Here is an 11,556-nt window from a genome sequence, read left to right as displayed (position 1 = left end):
GCGGCGCCGGCGCTGAGCGGGCCCCCGCCGCCCGAGTGCTCCGCAGGCCCCGGGGCGGCCGCCCGGGACGTCGTCGTCGTTGTCGCTGTCGCCGCCAGGCCCGCGCCGCCGGAGCCCCGCCGAGGAGCCGCCGCCGCCGCCAGGGACGGAGCCCAGGTGAGCGCGGGCCGGGCCTCCGAGCCGCCGCAGCTGGCCGAGCTGGCGGCGTCGCCTTTGTTCGGCCAGGCCCGGAGCGCGAGGGGTTGGCGGGTCCGGGCGGGAAGGGATGCGCGGCGCGGGGCGGCGGGAGGAGCCGCCGGCGGCGCGGGGCCGGTGCGTGCGTGCGCGCGGGGAGAGAGGTTTGCAGAGCGCCGAATGAGGGGGAGCCGGCGGGGTCGCGGCGGGTGGTGCGGTCACACGCCAGATGTGTGTGTTTTAAACTCGTGGGGTTGTTGGAGCCGGGCTCCCCCTGAACAGTCGCCCACGGATTTTGCATTTCCGATGGCACGCACGAACCCAAAGCGTTTTCGGTGTAGGGCCTCCCGTGCCGTTGTTTGGGGGAAGAGCGAACCCTGGGCGTGATTTGGGGGAGGGTGAAGGCGCCCCTCGGCCTTCTGCGGGTCTGGAATCAGGTGGGCTGCTAGCGGGGTTGCAGACTGCGGAGCAATGCGCACGAGGAAAAGGAGCCGCACCACAGCTGACCTGCTAGCACATCACGTAACCCGAGCGCCTCAGTGCCACCTCTGTTTGAGCGACGCCTCATTGGCACCTTTACCTTGTGGATGACATTTAATCAATTGATTCGTGGCTGTGAAAACCTGCCGGTGCGAATATAGGGGTTCCCTGCGTGTTAACCGGGCGGAGAAACCGTTCGTTTGCGGGTTACACGGAGCTTTGGGAATCTCACCGAAGATGTAGGATCGGCGCCGCGGGGGGCGGGGGAGGAGGAGCCGCAGATCCTGGCTGCACCTTCTGCGTTTTAAGGCACTCGACGGTGTCAGTGATCCTGTACAAAATGAGTGGAATTGTCTCTTGGCCTCTGTCAGATTAAACCTCCATTTGAGTTGTCTGTTCGGTTATGTCTAGGCATGAACTGCAGATTCTGAACTCAAAATGGTGCTCTGTGGATGTCCAACTTGAGCGTCTTGAAGGAGTTGCAAGTTGGAAGCATCTGGCTGGTTTAATCCATTGTGTTTACGAGGGTCGGGTTTTCTCCTGTTTCGGGTATACCGCTCGTCGCAGCGCTGCGGTCGGTGTAGGTGGTCGGATTATGATGATCACTGTGTAGAGATTGCTACGAGCCTGAACGGAATTTGACCCGCTGAAGCTTATTTTATGCAACTTATTTCCTACGTTTAGAATTGAGCGAGTATGAGGATGAGTGGAGACACTGGAAATGTGGCTTGAGTGATCTTAGCGGACCGTGGGGCCAGCTTGAAATGTGTACGGGTGTTGACAGTTATATGCATAGATTCCAGACTTCCTTCTGTACTATGAGAAAGAGTAGAAGATAAAACTTAGCCCCGGGCCAGATGAACCTGGTTGGCTGAGGGCACCTTGAAGGAATTTACATTAGTCTCGAACCACAGAGATGGTGAAGGTCGTTGAACAACCTTTCAGTGTGGCACTCCTAGGATGCTTTGTTGGGGCAAATGCTGGTAAATGAGATTTTAAGAAATGACTAGCCCAGTTACATTATCCAAGCTAATTTTATTGTCAGTGTTTACAGAAGATAGTAATGGTCTGAATAGCTGCTGCCTTACTTACCTATACTGAAAGTTTGCTTTTTCTACAGAAAGTTGTTAATATTTATATTTTCGTAAGAATAGTTTCTCAGAATCTGTTTTTCTTTCACACCTTGGGTCATGAGAAATTGATAGCTCAGAAAATGGTAACAATAAAAGTATTGGTTAAGTTAAATTTGACTTGTGGTGACACAGAGTGATTTCTTCAAGCTAACACTTCCTTAAGCAGGAGAATGGATCTGGCGATCCCAGATGTTTTATATATATATTGAATACACACACACACAGAGAGACTTGATTTTATTATGAGGATCTAGTTTTAAAAGACTGATTCTAAGTCTTCCATGTTTCTTGTCCAAACCAAAGACCCTACTGACAGGTACCTCTGTTTTACTCTTAAGCTATTAAATTAAATAAGGTTGACACCGAGGCTGTCATAAGGCTTAATCTTCACTATTTCATTTTGGATTCTGGCATTTAAATATTTTAGTAGTAACCTGGGGTACATGTAAATGTTGACTTTGGTTTTCCTTCTTACAATGTTTATTATTGTTGTTCTTTTTCAAGTGGCATATGTTTTAACACTTTGACAAAGATTATTTTGTAGCAGGTTTATATTTATACTTAGTTGGCTCAGGAGTTTTGGAACACATAGTTGCATTAGAGGGCTGATTATGAGGGAAAGTGGGGTGCACTGTTTCATTGGACCCGCAGGGATTAAAACAGAAGTAAATAATGGGGGGGATATACTCTAAAATTACAGTATTTCTCACCACTACCTTTTTGTTAAACAGCCGGCTTTACTGAGATAAATTTATGCTTTTCCAAATGCTGTCATCTGGCTCACTTCCAAAACCAAGCTGGGGAGGAGGAGGTCAGGGCTGGAGTGGGGCATGCCTTTTTCCTTAGTGAAGAGAGCTTTCAGTTGGAAAGAAATGGAAGATAGAATTCCTACAGTACTGGCTGCAGACGGAGTGTCTGCATGACTGCCCCAACTCCAAGTGGGGGCGAGAAGGGCCTGAGTATAAACTTTCTCTTGCTCCACTCAAAGTGATGCTAATCTTAAATTACAAAAAAGGGGGGGTACTAGTGGAAGTTAGTTTATTTATCCATTATTTGAGTATATAGAATATCTTCAGCATCATAGAACTTTTCTAACAACTTAACATTTTAAGGTTTAAGAGCCATTTTAAAGACTATTTATGGGTCTTTTTGGCCTTCCTCAGTAAGAATTAGATCCATGAGATTGCATGCGTATGTTGTAGACGACTCTTTAGCAGTCAGTCAGGGTTTATTGTGCAAAGGTTGCTATTTGAGAAGATTTTATAAGGAAGAAAATAGATTGTCAACACTGAGGGTGTTTTCCATTTCAGAGCAACATATGAGATCATTAAGATTTGGGGATGCAGCAAACAAAGTATCTAGCCAGAGCAACTGAAGTCCCAGGGGCAGGGGTGGGGGAGCATGAGAAACGGAGAGGTGAGGAGGAACAGATTTATAGGTCTTGGAACCAGGAGAAGGATGGGTTGGGGGAGCAGGAGGTGGAGCCTTTAGCAGACAGCGCCTAGAAAGTCGAAGTAAGTGGGGAAGAGCCAGGCAACCTTGGAGGTGTGTGTGTGTGCGCGCGCGCGCGTGTTTTGTTTTTGGTTTCTTTGAAATTGTTATGGCTTCTTACTGGTGATTTTGAGACAAATGGCTTTTTACCTTTCACGCTAGCTTTATTTCAGAGGGTCTTATGTTTTAGATGAGCTGTAAGGAAATCTTTTGAAGGAGTATTGGTGCTGCGGTCTGTTTTGTATGATGAGTGGATTTTATTTGCTTAATTAAGACAGCATCTTAATTTTGTTTGAAGATGTCGTAGATTTAGGTAGAGAGAACAGAATATCAAATGAAAACTGACCTTTTTTTTTTAGGTAGATTTTTACAGATTTTCTTGCATTAAGCCAGTCTAATCATGAATATCTAAATTTTTACAAATTAGCTTTTAAATAATTGTGCAGTCATGAGGAGAGCATTCTTAATTTGCAAAATAATATACAGTAAGCTTTCTTTAAATAGATTTCAATGCAGGAAAGATGTCCTCAATTATAAACATTCAGCTTATACACGACTTTTCAAGAATATAATTACTTACAAATATAAAGATTACTTGTCAGAAATAGCTATAACCTTGTGTAGAGATTGTATGTGTGATGTTGAAACCAAGAAATGTGTAATCCTTGCGCAGTGAACTTGTTTGAATAACTTGCTTAAAATAATCCTGTAAGTTTCCTATTGTGCAGAGCATGCGTTTGAACTATAACTTATTTAATGAAAAGTAAAATACATGTTCTTTAATTCTCCAACTGGGATGTGATGAGGCTTTATATATTAAAAACATGGTGTAAATTCATACCCTTTGTGCCATTTTTAGAGTTTTACTAAAAATGAATTATTTTCTTGGCCATAGATGCTTTCAGAGAATGAAGAAGCTGTTGCAGGGATGAAGAGCTGTTTGTTAAGAATGCATTCTTCCCCTGTAGCCCTCCAAAGGCTATAGAGCTGTGTGCGGAGCTAGACAATCTGGGCACCCAGCCATAAAACATCACTGCTGAAGCACAGATAGTTGTTTGCGCCCTCCTGAGCCCTCCTGGCTGCAACCACAGCAGAAGGAATGGCCTTGGGAAAGCAGTGTTCACTGCTGTTTTGAACTTTTAATATTCCATGTGGCTCTTTGAGTTCCAGCTATGCAACGGGACTTTGGTTTTCTAAGATACAGTAATGAATAAGGATGGGCAAGAATATACCTTCTAAGATATGTGTCTTCCAGGCCAATGTATTTAAATATTTGCTCTAGGAAGTAGGAGTTGTTTGTCCTGCGGTCTCCCTTTCCTTCTTTGCCTCTTTGTCACAACACTCCTTTCCTGTTGGAGAACAGCCGCTTGAAGACACGTAAGATCACTGGGCCACTAGGTCACAGCACCTAGGTCCCAAAGAATCATCTGGAATCTGTCTTCCAGAGAGCTGGCAGGAGGGATTGGTCTGTTGTGGCTCAGTTCCCACTTTCCTTCCTCATTAAAAAAATTTTTTGTGTAAAACTATGAGAATGAAAGAGTGTGCAAATAGATCAATTCGTCGTCATTATAAGGTTACAGCATTTTCTGTGACCAGCATCTGTTCGTATAAATCCACAAGGTCCCCCGTGATCCTCTAGAATACAAACACCTGAACAGCTCTTTCTTTCTTTCTTTCTTTTTTCCTTTTCCTTTTTTCCTTTAAAGACCCTCTCTGTTTTCCTTCTTGGGAACATTTTAGAAATTAATACTCTATTATGTCTTCATAATGGCCTTCCTGCAAAGGCCTGAACTGCAAACCTGCAGTATCACAATATCAAGTCAGATTATTCTCAGTAGGGGGATCACACCTATCTGTAGTTGAGTCTCTTACTAAGGGGCAGACTGGCCAGAGCCAAGGTGGTTCAGGGCAATATACGCTTTGTTGGATTCGTTTTATGTGTACAGTCTAGCTCATTAAGAATAGTGTCTCTCGGGGCACCTGGGTGGCTCAGTTGGTTGAGCGACTGCCTTCAGCTCAGGTCATGATCCTGGAGTCCCGGGATCGAGTCCCGCATCGGGCTCCCTGCTCGGCGGGGAGACTGCTTCTCCCTCTGACCCTCTTCCCTCTCGTGCTCTCTGTCTCTCATTCTCTCTCTCTCAAATAAATAAATAAAATCTTTGAAAAAAAAAAAGAACAACTCTATAAAAAAAAAAAAGAATAGTGTCTCTCACAACTAAAATCAGCGGCTTGAGTTGAGCCTGGCAAAGGCATTGTTTACTTTTTATTCCCAAAGATAATTTCTTTTTAATTACTCTTTTAATAAGTGGGGGAAATGTGAATTAAAATAGCAACTGGGAATTAAAGTTAAGATCTGCAATTGGGAAATGGTAGCGTTGGTACAATGTACCACCTTTCCATCCACCTGTGCTGTGGAAAGATGTTAACAGAGTTGTTCAGAAATTACAAGGGGTGGGGTGCAGAATTACTCCTTTGATTACATTCTGTTTTCTCACACTGTATATGAAGTGGGCAATGCACAAGGGGAGGGGAAAGAGTGTGTAAGAAAGGAATTTAATTGGCTTTGTTCTTCAGGAGGCTGATGTTTTAAAGGGTTTTGGGCCAGGAGATGAGGTGGGGGAGGAAGGTGGTGGCTCTGTGGAAGGAAGGACGTTTGAATCTCTGGGGACAATTGAGAATTGGGGATGGGGATGGTGGGGCAGTTAGAAAGCATGCTCTCAGGTCATCAGACCTCTGCTTAAAAATAATCTTCAAATAGGTACAACTAACAATTGAGCACTTACAAGTGTGATAGTGTACCAAGGACATGAGTATTTTTTTTTTTAAAGATTTTATTTATTTATTTGGCAAAGAGAGACACAGCGAGAGAGGGAACACAAGCAGGGGGAGTGGGAGAGGGAGAAGCAGGCTTCCCGCCGAGCAGGGAGCCCGATGCGGGGCTCGATCCCAGGACCCTGGGATCATGACCTGAGCCGAAGGCAGACGCTTGACAACTGAGCCACCCAGGCGCCCCCCAAGGACATGAGTATTATCTTATTATATCTTCACAACACAACACAACACACCTGAAAAATAGTTGCTTTTATTGTTCCCGATGTACAGACCTGGAAAAGGAGGGCAGAGAAGGAAGTAATTTCTGCATGATCCTACAGCCTATAGGAAGTAAAGCCAGAATTTAGACTCAGTCCACTTCAAAGCCCTCACTTATGGATAAATAGCTTGGATTATTTGAATAGCTTTTTAATTAGTCTCTCTTCTGGTCTGTATCCTACCAATCCATCTGCTAATATTAACTGAATGCTTCCTGGGCACTTTGTGTGTGTAAACCATTCCTCAGCATCCGCTTGTAAGGAGCTCCTGTCGCTGTGTACATTCTCTAGATGGGGAAGCTAAACCCCACAGAGGTTGAATAATTTACCCACAGTCAGAGACTTAATACTATTTTTAGGTCCTATGATGCCGGAATCGGAGCTCTTTATCATCCCCCTGCACTGCCTTCTAAACCCCAAGCCTGGTCACATCATTTCTGCTCTGCTCCACCAAAAGTTAATGCCTTCTCTGCCCAATGGCCACAGTGAGGATCAACGGCTCCCTGCCCTCCTAGAGTTGTCTGACTAATGAGAGAGGCAGGCACCAAACAAAAAACAAAACAAAAACTGAAATAGCAATTAAATGTTGTGAAACTTCCTTAAGTTAACAAAAACTTATGGTGGTATATAATTATATAGTTATATACCATGTCTGCCCTCTTGAAGATGCATGTTAACATACTGGATGCTCAGAGAAGTCCAGCAGAAAAAAAAATATGTTTACCTTTATTAGCCCAATTTTCCCAAATGTGTGTGACCACCAAACGTTGTTTTCACTTTATACTACCTTTTGATTCAGTGGAATCAACTTTGAGAATGCAGAAATAGAGTGCCTGATCATTCAGAAGAGGGAGAGGACCCAGGGGTCACCGTGGTCAGGCAAGACTTCACTGGAAACAGGTCCTGGAAAGTTGATATTATTTGCTACATAGAGGAACATTTTGGAAAGTGACTAATACAGCAGCCAGGACTCATTGTTTTTTGTTTGTTTGTTTGAAGTAGACGTCACACCCAGCATGGAGGCCAATGTGGGGCTTGAACCCACAACCCTGAGATCAAGACCTGAGCTAAAATCAAGAGTCAGTCGGTCGCTTAACCAACTGAACCACCCAGGGGCTCCTGGGACTCAATATTTTTATCGAACAAGTGAACACCAAGGCCTAGCTGTAAATGGAAGCTTTGTGTCGGCAGTGAGTCTTAGAAGGAGCTATATGGGTAGAACCTCCGTTCTTTGGCTGCATCAGTGGTTGTTGATGGGCATGACATGAACCAAGTGATAGATTAGAAACTTCTTTTGAGCTGGAAATATAGCAGGGGTTAGAGGGGAAGTTGGAAGTGTGAAGACTATGGCTATCGTGGTTGTCTGTGTAAGGTGATGCAGGCTTGGACAAGCTTAATGGTAGGATCCAACTGAAAAGGTGTTACAAAGAATCAGCAGGACAAAACCATACAGAATGACTGATGTGGGCTGTTGGAAGCAATGAGTTCTTAAAGGTAAGACTTGTAGTGCTTGCTGCACTTCCTGGAAGTTCTAGAGAGGCTTTAAGTAAATAAAGAAGCTAATGTTAAAATAGTTGGTAAAATATATAGAGTGCATCCTTTTAGAATGCTGATTGGGGAAAGATGACACATAAGATAGCAGTTTTAGGAGAGTTTATTGTTTGAGGTGCTGGGATAGAGATTTGACTCACAGCATAAATCCCAGTATGTAATGAGCCATGTAATAATAGGGTTCTGCTGCTAATTATGGTGAATACTCTCAACGAAATCAAATTTTCTTAGTACCATACCTATAAAAATATCTTAACTCAGACTTTGTATAACAGTACTAGATCTATTGTAAACTTTATGGATATGGAATATTGACAGAAAAGAGAGAAAACAAATCTTCAACATTTCCAGGAAACGTAAGATCAGATTATGACATAACAGATTATAAGATAAAAGATCAAATTATAACATAAACAGCAGTGTTAGGCTGTGTTGAAGTTACTAGAACTTTGTAAAGGTTAGATAAATGTAATAGCATCCTTAAACCTAAATGATCATGGATTCTTTTTTTTTAAAGATATTATTTATTTATTTGTTAGAGCGTGCGCACAAGCAGAGGGAGCGGCAGGCCGAGGGAGAAGCAGACTCCCTGCTGAGCAAGGAGCCCAACATGGGACCCGATCCCAGGACCCTGGGATCATGACCTGAGCGGAAGGCAGACACTTAACCGCCTGAGCCACTCAGGCATCCCAATCATGGATTCTTTTTTTTTTTTTTAAGATTTTATTTATTTGACAGAAACAGTGAGAGAGGGAACACAAGCAGGGGGAGTGGGAGAGGGAGAAGCAGGCTTCCCACGGAGCAGGGAGCCCGATGCGGGGTTCGATCCCAGGACCCTGGGATCATGACCTGAGCCGAAGGCAGACGTTTAACGACTGAGCCACCCAGGCGCCCCGGATTCTTTTTTTTTTTAACGAAGAAAACAAAACAATAAAATGGACTTTTTTTACTCTTATAGAGTACGATGGGGAAGCTTTTTTTGGGGGGAGGGGGCTTTAAAACAGAAGAATATTATTTATTTACTATAGTCAGGTGATGAGTAAGAATCTTAGCCACAGTTGCGCTTTTATATATATTATGGTTTTGTGTTTAATTGATGAGCATGAGTCATTCACCCTGTTCATTTCAGACTCAGAACCCCAGCAAAGCTCTTTACAGATTCCTGCTTTGCAAAGAAACCTTCATTATCATCATCATTTCTCTCATAGATTTTGAGTTACTTGGTAGCAGGGATAATAACATGTCCATCTTTATAATATCTACAGATTTTATGGATACTAAGATCAACATTTTCAGTTTTGTTTTGCATCATCTCTTTCTTCAGAGATGTTGTTTCCACAAATGAGAGTAGGGGGAGAGAAGAGGCTGAGAAATGAGTACTTTCCTTCTGTTTTTAGTCTTTTTAGGACAGTGACCGCCTGACCGTACTTTCAACTAGTCAGCCCAGCATGTGGGAACACATCTGCAGGTGTGAGGCCATCCCCACCGTCCTCAGTGGTACCCTTGCACCGTGTTTTCTGTGGGCACCCAGAGCAGTGGGCTGTTCCTTCTCCCTGAGGCCCTTGGGCTCTGCCAGGAAGTGCCACCAACCGAATTACGAAGAAATAATGTGACATTTCTTATGGACATTTGAAATTTTGGTATGATAAACAAATTACAAAATAATTCTTGGTTTGCCTTTTACAGATCTGGTAACTATCCTCAGATACTAGCCCACTGGAAGAATGAGTATTATAAGTAATGGAATCATTCTGGCCAATCCAGAATGTTTGGTTAGTATATATTAAACGTATCATTTTATTCTCCATCAGGGGGACTCTGGAAATCAGATTTTATTTTATTTTTTTAAAGATTTTATTTATTTATTTGACAGAGCGAGAATGAGAGAGAGAGAGCACATGACGGGGGGAGGGTCAGAGGGAGAAGCAGACTCCCTGCTGAACAGGGAGCCCGATGCGGCACTGGATCCCGGGACTCCAGGATCATGACCTGAGACGAAGGCAGTCGCTTAACCAACTGAGCCACCCAGGCGCCCTGGTAATCAGATTTTATTTATTTATTTTTTATTTATTTTTTTAAAAGATGTATTTATTTGAGAGAGCGAGAATGAGAGAGAGAGAGCACATGACGGGGAGAGGGTCAGAGGGAGAAGCAGGCTCCTCGCCGAGCAGGGAGCCCGATGCGGGACTCGATCCCGGGACTCCAGGATCATGACCTGAGCCGAAGGCAGTCGCTCAACCAACTGAACCACCCAGGCGCCCTGGAAATCAGATTTTAAAAGGATGTTGTCAAAATTCTTTTTCTTGAAATCAGTTTATGTTGATTCCTAATTTAAATACTCCTTTGGCAAAATTATTAGATGTGGTTATTTAATTAGGTTACATATTTGCCTATTTATCTTTTTAAGATTTTATTTATTCATTTATTTGAGAGCGAGAGACTGAGCACGGGGGGCGGGCAGGGAGAAGGAGAAGCAGACTCCCCAGTGAGCAGGGAGCCTGACGGAGCCTGACGTCGGGCTTGATCCCAGGACCCTGGGATCATGACCTGAGCTGAAGGCAGACATTTAACCAGCTGAGCCACCCAGGTGCTCCTCTATCTTTCAATAGCAGAATTTTGATTGTGTAGTTCTGATGGCCTAAGAAAATTTTTTGGGGGGGCACTTGGGTGGCTCAGTTAAGCATCTGCCTTCAGCTCAGGTCATGATCCCAGAGTCCCTGGAGTCAGCAGGGAGTCTGCTTCTCCCTCTGTGCCTCACCCCACTCGTGTTCTCTTGCTTAAATAAATAAATAAATAAATAAATAAATAAATAAATAAATAAATAAATTTTTTAATGGGTTTTTCTCTTTAAGTTGTGATTTTTCTAACTAAATCTCAAATTAGTGGACATTAATTTCAGAATTCAGCCCCTGGGTCACTCAGAAGTGTTTTTCCCATAACCTTTCCCCCATTTTTTCATTTGCTCTTTTGATTTTTTCATTTTATTTTACATTTTCTGTCCTGAGACTGCACTTCTGAAATGATAGTAAGGCCTGGTTTGGGGCAATAGGGTGAGCAGTCTGCATTCTTTCATTTCAGTGCACTGTTGTGTTGCTAAGCCTGTTTGCTCTGAAGATATAAATTCACAGCTGGAGAAAGGATTCCAAATTTCATAATAGCTGTAGTTTTTTTAATATATATAATTTCATTTTTTAAAAAGATTTTGTCAGAGAGAGAGGTAGAGAGAGACAGAGCAAGCACAAGCAGGGGGAGTGGCAGGCAGAAGGAGAAGCAGGCTCCCTGAGTAGCAAGGAGCCCGATGCGGGACTCGATCCCAGGACCCTGGGATCATGACCTGAGCCGAAAGCCCTAATAAAACAACTTTATTAAACGTCACATAAATAACCTGTGTCTAATGGGTTCATAGCCTCAAATAGTATCATTTTGGGCTCTAAAAGTACATTAAGAGAAAACTAACATTGATGTGTTTATAAGGATCGTTGTTTAGGGGCACCTGGGTGGCTCAGTCGTTAAGCGGCTGCCTTCGGCTCAGGTCATAATCTCAGGGTCCTGGGATTGAGGCCCACATCGGGCTCCGTATTTGGCAGGAGGCCTGCTTCACCCTCTCCCACTCCCCCTGCTTGTTTCCCGCTCTCGCT

The 11,556-nt window shown here is 43.8% G+C and overlaps 1 protein-coding gene across 3 annotated transcripts in view; it reads left to right on the top strand.

The window, feature by feature from the left end:
* Positions 1 to 18: 18 nt before the first annotated feature.
* Positions 19 to 11,556, top strand: part of TNRC6C (trinucleotide repeat containing adaptor 6C) — a 151,345-nt gene continuing 139,807 nt past the window's right edge. For 2 of the 3 annotated variants that reach the window (XM_025859648.2, XM_025859647.2), the window contains exon 1: positions 19 to 156. The gene's annotated coding sequence lies outside the window, so the exon portion shown is untranslated. Of the gene's footprint in view, positions 157 to 9,767; positions 9,956 to 11,556 lie in introns of those variants that run through there. The other variant, XM_073886164.1, reaches the window with a different exon arrangement.

Source organism: Callorhinus ursinus, unplaced genomic scaffold (assembly GCF_003265705.2).
Source record: "Callorhinus ursinus isolate GAN/ISIS: 27379988/994484 unplaced genomic scaffold, GSC_fseal_2.0 scaffold68, whole genome shotgun sequence".
Taxonomy (NCBI): Eukaryota; Metazoa; Chordata; class Mammalia; order Carnivora; family Otariidae; genus Callorhinus; species Callorhinus ursinus.
The sequence above is the reverse complement of the archived record's forward strand: the minus strand, read 5'-3'. Positions and strand labels throughout refer to the sequence as shown.